Source organism: Chiroxiphia lanceolata, chromosome 3 (assembly GCF_009829145.1).
Source record: "Chiroxiphia lanceolata isolate bChiLan1 chromosome 3, bChiLan1.pri, whole genome shotgun sequence".
Lineage (NCBI taxonomy): Eukaryota > Metazoa > Chordata > Aves > Passeriformes > Pipridae > Chiroxiphia > Chiroxiphia lanceolata.
The window spans coordinates 52,694,306-52,708,783 of NC_045639.1; positions in this window are offsets into that span (position 1 = coordinate 52,694,306).

The following is a 14,478-nucleotide window of genomic DNA, read 5'->3' on the forward strand; positions in this document are numbered from 1 at the left end:
AAATGTTCTGGAAAGTACAGAGATGGACAGAAAAGAGTGATTTGACCTTCTACATGGTTTTAGTTAATCAAAAACATCTTGCTACATTTCTAAAAGAAAAAAAAAAAACCAAAACCCAGTTTAATGCCTTTGTGTTTCTTCACTGCATTTTTTTTTTGCCAGATAGCCAACTATAATAATTCAACTGTATCAATTTTTCTTAGCAAGTAATGTTTCAACATAAAAGCACAAGCAGATACAAAAAATTGTTCATCAGGGATTTTTATGTTAAACCACTCTACACTCTTGGAAAAGGTAAAGAAACAGAAATACAGAATAGCATGTTTTCTCATGAAGTCAAAGGCATCAGCTCTTGTCTTTCCATGTCATCTTGCTATCAATATGCTGTTGCTAGGATGTGAACGTTTCCATGGCAATGTGTGAACTCTTAGTTTTACTAACAGCACTGTTCTCCACACACACACCCTTTCGTTTTCTGAGACTATTTATCTTTTCATATTTCAGGAACAAATATGGAAATGAAAAGAGAAAAAGACAGCCAAATCCGGCCTCAGACTAAAACCTACAAAGACCTGAAGACTTCTGTGTGACTCCAGGTAATGTCACTGAGACAAGGTCGTGGCTTTTGCCATAATTTATGGGTGGTTTCTTTCACTTCAGATTTCTGACATGTAGCAGAGCACGGTAGCAGGCTCAGGAAATTATCCGACACCAAAAAGGCAGCAGCTTGTGCAGAGGAAGCTGTATTTTAAGGACCGGCTTTGCTGGGTGTGGAGAACTTCGGCCCCCTGTGCAGGTGCTCGGTGGAGGCGGGGGAGCGGAGCCGGGCAGCGATTGCCACCTGTTGGGGCTGGAATGGCAACTGCAGGGCCGGGAGCCCCCTTCCCGGGGCCAGCTCTGTCCGAGCCTCCCGAGCTCGCCGCCGCAGCCCGGCTGCGCCCTGCCTCCTTCCCTGGGGAGGAACCATCCGGACCTCCACCTCCTCAGCGCTCAGAGGCACTTATGCTTCAGCTTGGTTCTCAGGTGCCTTATTTTTGCTTGACAAATTGTTCAAGTAAGCAACATTAAACCGGTATTTACAAATCAGGTGAGAAAAGCAAGCAGTGCTCTTACTTTCCGCCTGCTCCTCTCTTGATTTTTACAGGAGGAAAAACACCTTGGAATGAAATTTGTTGGCTGAAAATCTCCCTCCTTAGGCAAAGGAGACAACAGGGATAAGGCCATACCTCTCATCGCTGTTGCTCCTTTTGCGCTTTCTTCTTCTAGCAAAACAAAAGGAGCCAGGGAAATAAATGGCAAAGCAGGAAACTGAAGTGCCCCTTCTCAGCTTGCTGCTCCATGTCCAAAACACTCTGGGAGCAGCTGGCATACCCAGGAGCTGGGTCTAAACCCTGCCATCACACCCCTACTGCTAAGAAATTCTTGGCTGGCTTGCCCCGCTACTCCTTTCAGGAGATCTGTTCATCCCATTACCGTGAGCCTGTCAGACTGGTCACCTTGGGTTCAGTTTGGATATTTTTTAAGCTAGAGGACAAAACCAGAAGGAAAAAGAAGGTAGTAAGTGACAGAAAAATCATACAAAAAAGGTAGGAATCTGAAAGAAATTCTGATCCAGTATGCAGGAAGTTGTAGATAAGGCAATAAAAGAAATCCTGATCTGTAGTTGCTTCTTTGCCTTCATTCATCAGATGACTTTCTAGGAAACAATGTGTGACAATAAATCCAAACAAGTATAGTCCTTGAAGTGGTGGAGTTTGAGGGCAACGGAGATAATTAACCATGGTAGAAATGAGACCCAGAAACTTATAAAATACAAAGATCTTTGCTTTAGGGTGGACCAGATTGACCGAAAATGAGAGGCCCATTTACTCTGTTCTTAATTGACAGAGAAATAAAATTTCAGAGCTCAATTTATGAGCTCTTTAATCCTATCCCTTCTGTCTCACCAAACTTGTGCTAGACTCTCAAATACACTCAGTATTACTTTTTTTTTTCTCCTTAGGAATAATACATAAATATCTCTGGCCTTAATTACCTTGTCTCTTTGTTTGCCAAGTGGTTTTGACAGCTCTCCTTGACCATGGGACAACATTTTTCTTTAAACTGCTCCATTTTCTAGACAGCCACCTTAAGCATAGACGGTTTCCTACAGCAAAAAAGCATATTTATGAAAGTTCATTATTAAACATTAATGATCTGTTACTGCTTTTCATCATCTGGCTGCTCCCCCATTTTCTGTAGTCAGCTTCTCTGCTCAGCTCAGACAACCCCATCCAGTCAGAGTCTTACCAGATTCACATAGTCTGAGGGGTAGTCAGGATCTTCAGTACCAATGAATTTATCTCCTGGCAACCACTGCCTTCCCTCACTTTGATAAATCTGCCTTTTCACTGAACATATTTTCCAGTGGCACATTGAAAGTTAAAGTGTTTTTCAGTATTTTCTTTTGAGAGGCCAATTAATCAAAAGTAGATCAGCCTCTGACCCATATACCTATTTGCAGCATTTATAACCCTAAAAATACTGTTCTTCAAGTTGCAAAATTAGTGTGGGGCCTGTAACCTCTAACTAGCAATACTGATCTTACTGGTTCACTTGACAAAATTAGTTGACTTATCATAGCTACTACCGTAATAGTTACCAAAAAGATGTCATTTGTAACATATATTACCTGAAGATGCTGAGTTGTGAAAGCTTGGGGTCTAATACTACAAACTTTGTAGCTCACAATGAAGTAGTTATTGGGAGGAGTAAGTAATATCATGCACATGTTTGGCTTAGTCATGTTGCTAAAAAGTTACTGTTACTGGCCCAAACAACCCATGAGGACACATGATAAAAGCACGACACTTTCAAAATTGTGATCAGCTATGCTAAATTCATTGAGAATGTTAAATGCATTCAGATTCTTTATATTAATTAATAAAAAAAGTGTTGTTATTTATCCACCCTCAAAACATTTATTTTGACTGAAAAGTGGGTCAGCTTGAGACATGGTATAACTTATGGTCATATTTGACCATTTCTAGTGCAGTTTAAGGTAACTTATGTGGTCCCAAACCCATGTGAACCAGTGGGAATCCTGCAATGGATGTCAATGGGCTTTGGGATTCCCTTTACAATGGAATGAGAAGTACCGAAGGTAGGAAGAAGCACTGACAAAAGATAACACTTTTCGGAAGGCATAAAGCAAAGGCCTACATTAAGTTCCTAAGCACCATTTCCACAGGAAACTCAAAATGAAAAACACCAGCATGTCTGCCAGCAATCCTTTCTGCCACATAAATGATTTTCAAGGGGTATTAGGTATTTTTGCACTGCAAGACAGCAATGAGATAGCCTCTCTGGATTCTGAGCCAACTTCAGATCCTGGTGTAGGAATGCTGCTGGGAAGATTGTTGGGAGAATCCAAAGCTGTCTTCCCAGGCCAGAGGTAACAAGGGAATAGCACAGTAGTCGCCCTGAACTGCTTCCATGGCTGAAGTGCTCCTATACCCAGACTAGCTTGTTTAAAGCAAACATGATGGAGTCCTCTCCATTGGCACCCCACCTCAGGGCATAAACACATTTTGGCTTTCTATTGCAGCTGACAGTTCTCATCCTTCCTGCCTTGAATGCAGAGCTAAAACCTCTCTTTGCAAACCGGGAGAATGAGTTCACAAACTAAGTTGTGGGTACAACTTACCCACCATCTTTACCCACCATCTCCCCCAGATCCTTACCAACATTTCTTGCCTTAATATTATCTTATAGAAAGACCATCAAATAGTGATGAGATAAAACAGTATGAGATTTAAAAATTAGTGTAGTGTAAATTAATGTAGATCAAAAAACATTAAAGTTACCCAAATGCTGTCTTGTAGGTTTTGCACAATGTCCCTATGAGGAAAGTAAAGGTTTCTTCCAAAAGAGGTCATTTCAGTGATGAATGAAGAAAAAGTGAAGGCCATGTCTAAACTATTGAGCGAACAGAATTGTGGCCATGAAACCAGGTGAGAATTTGGAAAGGTTCTGAAAGGGAATGTTACAGTTCCTAGCTCACCCAAACACATATTTTTACACATTATAATGTCTAGATTCACCTATCTAATAATGTATTCTCTTTTTTTTTTGGACAAATTAATTACAATAGACTGTAAATCAACTTAAACTGTTGAGATATGTTTCCAACTTGAACTCTACTTAAGTTTTTGCCTGTGTATGAATCAAAAGAGCTTGAACCTATTCAAAGTACTCTTACTTGGTGACAGAATTTGCTGCAGAGATAGGTGCTTGTAAAAAAAAATAAAATTGAATAATACAAAGTAAATCTACACAAAATACTTATTATACTACATGATTCTCAGCATTTACCAGTCTTTCTTTATTATTTTACTTTCTTCAGTCATGCTGGTTTACGCATGATAAAATCAATGTTGTCTTAATACCAAGCAACCTGATGAGCAGTTATTTGCTTTCTCTATGCTTATCGCTTATCAGTTTAATTTTCTTGATCTAGGGCTGTCATTGCATAAAAACTGTCCTTTTATCTGCATTCACTGAGTTTTATGTCTTCCATACACTCAAGAAAGCTTGCTTTTCAGGTTTTGTTACTGCTAATAAAGCTCATATTCTTTGACAGTTTTATTCTGAAAATATCTTTATTTCACCTCTGAGAAACGTAAGACAATATGTAATTTGGAGATGTGGCATATCAGGAAATCTGGATTGCATTTTAAGTTGGACAAGAACCGAAGTCTACTATGATTCAACATCTGCTAAAAGGAACAGATTTCAGCCCTATCAGAGGTCTTCCTCACATTTGAAAGTCACATTATCAGGGATGATGAGGAGCAAAGCAGGGGGGATAACTTCTAGGAGATTCAATCTAATATTATTTTGGCGGCACTTGAGAGGTGGTCATATGCCATCAGGTTTTGGTATGGCCCATGGGAAAAGGAAAAAGTCATGAGAGGCTTGCTTGTGGCACCAAGCATCACAAGTTTTCCCTGGGCCAGCCAGGTGGGCACGTTGCTTACAAGCAGGAAGGGATGTGATGTAAGAAATTCCCTAAAGCAACAGGGTAGCAATGTATGGTCATAGCCTGGATACCTCCTTTACCTTCACCAGAGTCCTGGAAAGTTTGACTGGCTTTTGATGAGGGAGAGGGACAGAGTTATTGGGGATTAAGGAAGGTGGATTCACACTCATGCTTTTATTCAATCCCCTACGCAAGAAGTTTGTCTGCCCCAGACAGTGCCTCCATCCCTTCCCTGTCTCTCTTCTTGTCTGTATTTCTCTGTGTTTTCCTCCCTATAACTCTGTCTAAGGGCACGAGCAGCTAAGACTGAGCTCAGGTGCGTTCCCTGCTGATTTGCACTATAACATCTTGCTTAAACCTACTCTGCAAACAAATTTACAGTTACCTAGAGTTTTGGTCTGCATGGTGCAAAATCAAATGAAATATTACTCCTGACAGAATACTCAGCTCCTCCTAAGAATATAGAGCAGATATAGACTTTTTCTAGAGATCAGTTCCAGTCTCCTATTAGCACCAGCAGTTATACCACAGATCCCTTTCACAAACTGATTGTGCTCCAATCCTGACACTAGTTAGCATTTTAATCCCTTTACTGCTCTCAGAAAATGTTTCAAGAGCTCTGTGGTTTGGAGCAGAAACCTCCTTCCAGTACTGAGGGAATAGACAAACATTTGCCAGAAGTGTATTTTGCATATTTAGTTCTGTCTTAGGACTTGAGAAGAACTTGATATGTTCCCAAGGTTCTTTCCAGCCTTATGACTCCATGAGGTAAATTTACTTCCCTATGTATTCAACTCTCACTTTTCACAGATCCTTATCAGTCTATTCACCTATGGCTTTCAACGGTCAGCAACTATTGCTCACTTTATGTTGGTATACTGTCTTAAATGTAGACCTTTATGATGGTTTTAGACCAAAAGTTAAGAGAAAGCACTTCCAACAGTATTAATGTATTTTCTGCAGTTAACATACAGTTAATCTAGAGTAAGATTAGCAAATATTTTTTCATAGACTACAGTACAATACTGTATATAATAATATATCTTTTCAGAGAGGCTGAAGTTTTGATTCCTTTTGATGTATCACAGGTATCAGCTTGTCTACAGTTACTTGGGTAGTAATTATTTTCCTCTCATAACACCTCAATAAAAGAACTCATTGTATGATGTAATTTCTCACTTCGAAAGTGATCTTATCTAGATAGTATTGGCAAGTCTGGGTATATTTTATTGTTTGTTCTGTCATTATTCTTGAAGGCAGTTCTTGCCTTTTTATCTGATTCGCTGTTTTTTACAGATTGCTTAGTGAATGTAACCTCTAGGAAAAGAATATTAACGATTAATTGGCAGCCAAAATAGAATATTAGCAAATATGGCTTCATATTTTAGTAGTTTGAGCATTCAGATTAAAGTGAGGAGTCTCAGATTCCCACCCTGGTTTACAGAGCATTTGTGTATTCCAGTCAAAAGCTGCTTGACATAAGTGATTGTTGAAACAGGAGTCCCCAACCATTTATCTCCCAGGTGATCAGTCTAAACAGGTACCTAAAGATCAGACCTTTTTCTTTATACTTTATTTCACAGCTATCTTCAATTCCTATGACCAACGCCACAACTGTAAAAGGAAAAAAAAAAAGCACAATCTTTTCAGAAGGAAAATATGGATTCCTTTCTCCAGGGGAAAATGGAAAGTGATGGCAGGAGATGTAGAACTCTGCATACACGTTGTAATCAGGGAGCTCTTGCTTAGCAAGGGGACACCTTCTCGGAAAGAAAGCAGTGGACCCTGCAGCGTCACCTGCACCTGGACAGTGTGCTCTGTAATTGCTCACAAGATCAAACTACTCAATCTAGACAGGTGGAGTAGCACCTTCAATGAGATCTCACATGGATTCCTTTATATTACAGTAAAATGGAAATGCCACACTGTCTGATATGGTGCCTCAGCTGACAGAAAAGCTGCTAACAGCTCACAGATGGCAACTGGATGCTAATTGTCTCAGGTAGCTGTCAGTGGAGATAGATTAAATGAACTTTAAGTCAGTGCCAAAATCCAACATTAAATCTGAATTCAGATGCCTACATTCCTTTCACAGATCCTGCCATGACCTAGCACTTCTATAATACATATACCTCCATAGAATATTATCTCTCAGTCATGCATGGCGGCTAGCTATAGCGGTAGGGAAGTCTCCCTTTTCCCATTTTCAATATGTTGCAACCATGGAAGAAAATTGTACAGATGTTTTACAGAAATCAAGCATAAGACAACATTCTCTTGTTCTTTAATTTATGGCACATTAAACAAACTCTAAATATTGAATTTATGACACTCAGATTGCCAAAAACATCATCTTTATTTGCACCTACCTAGAATTCAGCACCTCATTCTTGTCTTACAATTATTTAGCCAAAACATGGCAAAACTTATGTCCACAGAAAGCTGATTATATTCCTAACTAGCCCTCAAAGAATCTACTAGTGGCCAATACCTACATACTGTTCAGCTACTCCGCAGAGAGCAATTTGATCTCAAAGGGAAGTATTTCCACAGAAGAAATACATTAATTCATTTTTTTATGTTTGTTTAAACAGTGCCAGACATATGACATATATTGTTAGTTCATTTCATAAAGGGTGAGGCATGCTACCAGTCCTTGTCTTTCATGTATGAGTGAGTAGATTACAGTGTCACCATGTTCAGTTTAAGTGAAATCTTCTCAAATTTTTTTCCATGTGGCAATTCCTTCCCCTACCTCCAGAGCCAGGTCCATCCTGTTCTGAAACAAACCTTGGCCTGAAATCTTTGGAAGGACTAAACTATCACCAGCACAAGTCTGCCTATTGAGTCTTCTTTTTCTTTTCCTTCTCATTCTTCTTTTAAATGTGTATTTCTGACTTCATATAACAAAACCTTTAGGCATCCAATGTGATAATTGAGAATTTGAGCCAAAAGCTGTCAAGAGACCCCACTTTCACCTCTGGTTTTGAACAAAATTAAACTAGAAATTATGGAGGATACTACTCAGAATGACTGAATAGAGGAAAAAAAGATTAAACTAAAAATGACTGCAAAATTAGAAGGTCATCTGTTCTATTCCTTCCTAATCAGGATAATTGTTGATGAATGATGGGTGGGCCACTTTCCAGGTTTTCAAAAGTGTGCAGTGCTGAAGATCCCATGATGTCTCTAGGTTAAGTGTTAGGTGTCCCCAAGGAAGACACTTCAGTGCAGGGCCAGAGAATTGTTCCAGGCAGTAAGCAGTCCTGTCTTGCCTGTGACACAGCAGTCCCCAAAGCATCAGGCAGAGCAATGGGCCATTATGTTCCCTCAGATCCTGGGTATGCCTCAAACAGCAGATTTACACTTTGATTACTAAGCTACTTATAGATTTTGCACTTTGAAAAGAGCTCAGCTATTACAATAAAAACATGTGCATCAAACACAAATAGCACCATTGGAATTAAACAAAACTTCATCCCTTAATCTTTCCTCCCTGGGTTTGACTCAAGCCCACAGATCAAGAAAGGTTCAAGAATCTCACCATAGTAAATGCAAAAAAAAATTTTATATCAGTTACTCTATTTATTCAACTCCTAAAATGCTGGAGTGGTGGAGATGAATTCCAAAAACATTCTTTTCCTCTAGAAGTTGGAAGTCTACCTGAATAAAATTCAGGCACTGAGTAATACATAGACACAATCAGTACTTATCAAATTTAGGAGAAAGAAGAGTTAATGTAATTACAGTCTTCAAAAGAATCTCTTTGCTACAGTTGTTTCTAGCTACTTGATGATGCACTGGATAGCATTTAAAATGCACATCATTGGTGGTTATGTGGTGGAAAAAATAAGTATTAAAAGTCAGATTTAAAACTAACCCATTAAGGTACAATCTATATCACAGAATCATATCATAGAATGGCCTGGGTTGGAAGTGACCTCAAAGATCATCTAGTTCCAATCCCCTCTGCCATGGGCAGGGACACTTTTCACTAGACCAAGTTGCTCAGAGCTCCATCCAACCTTCCAGGGATGGAGCATTTACAACTTCTCTAGACAACCTGTTTCAATGTCTCATCACCCTCACAGTAGAGAATTTTTTCCTAATATCTAATGTAAAACTACACTCTTTCAGTTTGAAACCATTCCCCATTTTCCTGTCACTACATGCTCTTGTAAAAAGCTCCTCTCCATCTTTCTTATAGGCTCCCTTCAGGTACTGGAAGGCCACAATTAGGTGTCCCCAAAGCCTTCTTTTTTCCAGGCTGAACAACCCCAATTCTCTCAGCCTTTCCTCAGAGGAGAGGTGTTCCATCCCTCTAATCCACTTGGTGGCCTACTCTGAACTCATTCCAACAGGTTGAGTTGATATTCTTGCTCTGCTGGGGATATGAAGTTTAGTAAGTGTAAGTGCTGCATTCTGCACCTGGGTTGGGGCAACCCCAGATGCATATACAGGCTGAGGAAGAAGAGGCTGGAGAGCAGTGTCACAGAAAGAGTTATGGGGTTTCTGGTCGATGGCAAGTTGAATGTGAGTCAGCAGTGCCATGGCAGACAGGAGGGCCAATCATGTCCTGGGGTGCATTGGACATAGAATTGTCAGCTGATCAAAGGAGGTGACTGTCCCACTCTACTCTGGGCTGATGTGGCCTCATTTCAAGTCCTGTGTGCAATTTTGGGTGCCACAATATAAATAGGAAGGCTATAAAGCTATTAGAAATAGTCCAACAGAGGATCAAGAAGATGGTGAAAGGTGTAGAGGGGAAGCCTTACAGGGAGCAGCTGAGGTCACTTAGTCTGTTCAGCCTGGAGAAGAGGCTGAGCAGAGACCTCATCTCAGTCTACAACTTCTTGTGAGGGGAAGCAGAGGAGCAGGTGCTGATCTCTTCTCTCTGATGTCCGGTGATAGCACCTCAGGGAATGGCCTGAAGCTGTATCAGGGGAGGTTTAGATTGGATATTAGGAAAGAGGTTCTTCGCTCAGAGAGTGGTCAGGTACAGGAAGAGGCTCCCCAGGGAGGTGGTCACAGCACCAAGCCTGATAGAGTTCAAGAAGTGTTTGGACAACATTCTCAGTCACATGGTGTGATTCTTGGGGTTGTCCTGTGCAGGGCCAGGAGCTGGGCTTCAAAAATCCATGTGGATCCTTTCCAACTCAGGATATTCTATAATTCTACGAAAATTTTGCTTAGGATCAGAAGAGAGTTTCAAGGTTTCTGGAGCATGAGGGAAACTCAGCATTTATATGAATTCAGTGCCGGAGAAGCACTACCTTGGCAAGGGACTATTCTTTTATTATCTTAATCACTAATATAAAATGATCTTAATGTATATAAAGTAATTGGATATCATTTTAGCAAAATAAGGTACAATATATGTACATTGCATCTTTTGTGGTCAAGTTAGTTCTATTGTCTTTCCTGACAATGGAAATCCCTAGCTCACCTCTTTTTCTCATGTCAGTTTTCCAATCATCTGATTTTCAACAAAACTAAAGCAATGCTGACACAAACCACTTGAAACAGTTACTCATGAATGCTAGAGTGCTACTTACATATTATTCTGTCCCCAGTGGTTATCATGTGTTATTTCCTGTAAAATCTGACAGTAACTGCCACAGTTAGGCCATCTAGAAAAATTGGTTTAAATGCATAGAGCTACACGAAGAATTGCATATTTTGGGGTTTTTTAGATCTAGTCCTGATTTAATTAACCTAAAACATATAATTTAAATAGGAAGTGAATGCGTGAATACCTCTGTGGCTGAATTGCAAATCAGGGATTCAAGAACTAAGGTCACAGCTTGCTTAAAATTCATAACCATGCTCACAGATTTGATTTTTTTTTTCTCCAAAGCAGGGAGCAATTCAAAGAACACCAAAAATTAATCCATCACTGGGTTTTTGCTCATGCAGTAAACAGCACTCTCTTCCTGAGGAGAAACCAAATTAGGTAAGACTAGCAGTCCTAAGCCAGTTTTTGTTAAGCTGTGAGGTAGGAACAAAGAAAAAGGAAAGAAATGCAGTGATTATTTTTCTTCCTAAAAAAAAAAAAAAAGTAAAAAAGTACTTCTTCCAGCCTCTGTAGGTCAATCTAAGCACCTTTAAGGTCCAAACAGTGCAAGCAAATACATAATCTTTGCATCTGCAGTACTGCTCTGGTATACACAGAGGTTCACAAATTCATAATTGGCAACAAATCAGTGAATAGGGAAAGATTCTTCCCTGTTTCACTCATTACAAGAAGAATGCCCTGTAGTGCCCTGTAGTACTGAAAAAAAAGCTTTTCTCAGTTGCTAGAGACAGCAAAGGATGATGTTAGTCTCGTGCAAACAAGGGACAAATGTCAAATGCTGGCAAATGCTGGCATTGCTCCAACAACAACTATGTAAGTTCGGAATTGAGTATCATGACATCAAATTAATCAGAAAACAAATTATAGATCAACAAGTCACTGTTAAGAATGCATACTTAGTGGATGGCAAACAGTGGCCAAAAAAAGCAGACTATCATACAAGAAGAAATATGACCTGTTGTAGAAAATATCTGCATACCTTACATTATAGTGCTATATCTTTGGAAATCACTGAACTCCATCCTTAACCGTATTGCCTACTGGCAGTCATGATGCATGGGTAGAGAAAGAGACACTGACATTTGAAAATATTACACTAAGTACATATGGGTGTTAATGTCTTTCAGACAAGACAGGGCTAAATACAAAATTTCTACAGTTCAATTTTGTTGTTGTTTACAGCTGTCAGTAGATTTTTGATGATGTGTAAGGATAAAGATAGGTGTAGGTGGTTCTCAGACAGCAGAAAATAGCATTAGCACATACCATACTTCTCTATGAAAAAAAGGCAAAGTTACAAATAGGAGCAAGGGAAAGCTCACTGACAGTTCCTTATGGATATAGCTCATTATTACAGTATTTATAGAAAAGTTCTTCCATGTAGGGAAAAGGAAAAGGAAAAAGAGGGGAGGGGAGGGGAGGGGAGGGGAGGGGAGGGGAGGGGGAGGGGAGGGGAGGGGAGGGAGGGGAGGGAGGGGAGGGAGGGGAGGGGAGGGGAGGGGAGGGGAGGGGAGGGGAGGGGAGGGGAGGGGAGGGGAGGGGAGGGGAGGGGGGAGGGGAGGGGAAAATGATTGAGGAATTAGAAATCTAAGCACTCATAACTGACATTGCAGCAGTGACTGAAGAGTGATTCGTCACAATTTCTTTTGGAACATCTCAGTAGAAATGTAGCAAGTACCTGGTTCAAAATGAACAAAAGGACATATTTCTAACATAATGAATTGTTAAATCATGCACTAATGAATGCCATGGATGGTAAGAAGTTGCATAGGCTCAAAAATTATTGGATGAATTCCAAGAAAAAAAGTAAATCATGTCATAGCAAATGCAAAGATATCCTCCCTGTTTTGAGAAGTCCCCCAAGAGAAACCTATGGAAACGAGAAGAAAATCTGAGGAAGCACTGCTCATGCTTGTCCTCCTACTATTCTGTTACCAACAGCACCTACTATTGATCAGTAATAAGGTCAGGATTCAGACTGACATCTTTATATTCTCACTCTGTATGTGGGGTTGTGAATCATAAATGGTATTCTGGCTTTTCCAAATAAACAAACACAGCCTTGGTCCTTCAATGGTCTGAGTTCTGCAGAAACACGTTCACCAGGTGGTATCTTAACTTCAGCATCTGTTAATACTGAGTTCAGTAAAACTGCTGATATGATTCACTTTAAATAAACCCTAAGGACAGGATTCTTGTACTATCTAAGGACACCATATGGCTGTAATGACACAAGACTTTCTGAAGACACAACAGGAGACTGGATGAACACCTTATAGGATATCTTTAATGGCAATAGATGTCTATGCTCAAGGAACTGAACTTCACCCTATCTGGATTGGCCACTGAGAAATCCTCCAGGATTGATCCCTCTAATTCAAGTTCAGAAGTTCACATTTCACAAAGTCTTTTTTTTTTTTTTCGTTAACTGTTAATGAACACTTAAATATTTTGCTGCCTTAAGACACAGAAAAGGTACTAATGTCTAAAAGCCAGAGGATAAGGTATGCTCTGGGACCTGCACTGGAGAGCTAGAAGATCATTCAATGCACAGAAGAAACATGGTGAACCTCATGGAAGGGAGCGATACAGACAAAAGGTCTTGGTATCTGAGCTGGAGATTCTGGGACTGCTAAAACCTTTCACAGAGTGCTGTTCCTGTGCTGAAAACTAATTTTGATTCAACATGTCATTTTAAAATTACAATTAGAGCAGATGAGACTAATAAAAATAAATCACAGATGAAAAAATAATGCTTTGAAAGTAAAACTTTGTGTGAAATGGTTTTTTCTGCAAATTCTTTCTTGGCAAATTTTAAAATGTCAGGTTTCACATATAGCTGAAATTAAAGTAATTTTTTAAAACTGTAAACTTCTCTGTGAGAATGAATTTCTACTCTGTGTGTCTCAGAGAGAGATTCTGTGTGGGCTTGAGAAATTTAGGCAGGAACAAATAATTTCTGAAGGCAACAGAAAAAGATACAAGTGAAAGCAAATTATTGAATTTTTCACTATCAAGCAATTTAAAACTGAATTGCCCTTTAGCTGCCGGACTTTTAAATTACATATAGACCTTGCTTGGACATAAGGAGAAGGTATTCTAAATTCAAGTAGCATTATGGTTGGTCAGATTGAAAAGGCAGCTTGTACTCTCCATTTGTGGGGTCGTTTGAGGCAAAGATTAGTTATATCAGAATGGGTCACTTATTTTTTGATGCCTCCAATTTCAATCTGGAATATAGACTTCTGACTCCAGAGGGAGGCAAAGGTGTTGATCTTTTCTTTTATCTGCAGGACCATACAAAGGAAGACACATGCTGTATACATAATATGTCTCTCCACAGGTAGGCCACCTTCTCTTTTCCTCTTGCTTCTTTCACCTTTCTTCTACTCTTAAAGCTCAAATCAATAGTTAAAAATAAAAAGATATTTATAGTGAGAAGACACATCGTCCACTAATACCTGGCAACAGATATGGTGATTAATATACTTTGGTTTATTTGCTAGTGTTGCTTACAGAAAACCAAAACAAAATAATGAGGAAAATGTAGACTAATATGTACCAAGTGAAGAATCGGCCCTGGCACTTCCTAAGTGTACCTGTCAAAAACAGGCGGGTGCTTTAGTGGAAACCCAATGCAGTGAAGGCGCGGTTGGGATTTGAATGTATGTTGACAGATCCACAAGCAAGGAGCTGCCTAGAAAGGAACTAGACAGGGAATGTGCCCAGCCTCAGTTCAGAATTCAATACCTATGTGCATGCTGTAGTCTGGAATCAGAAGTCAGGATAGCAAACAATTCCTTTGATAAACAAGTTCCAACAGTTCAACTGATCTTTTCTTCCCCCACTCCTTTCTCAGATCTACACAGATTATAAGACCCAA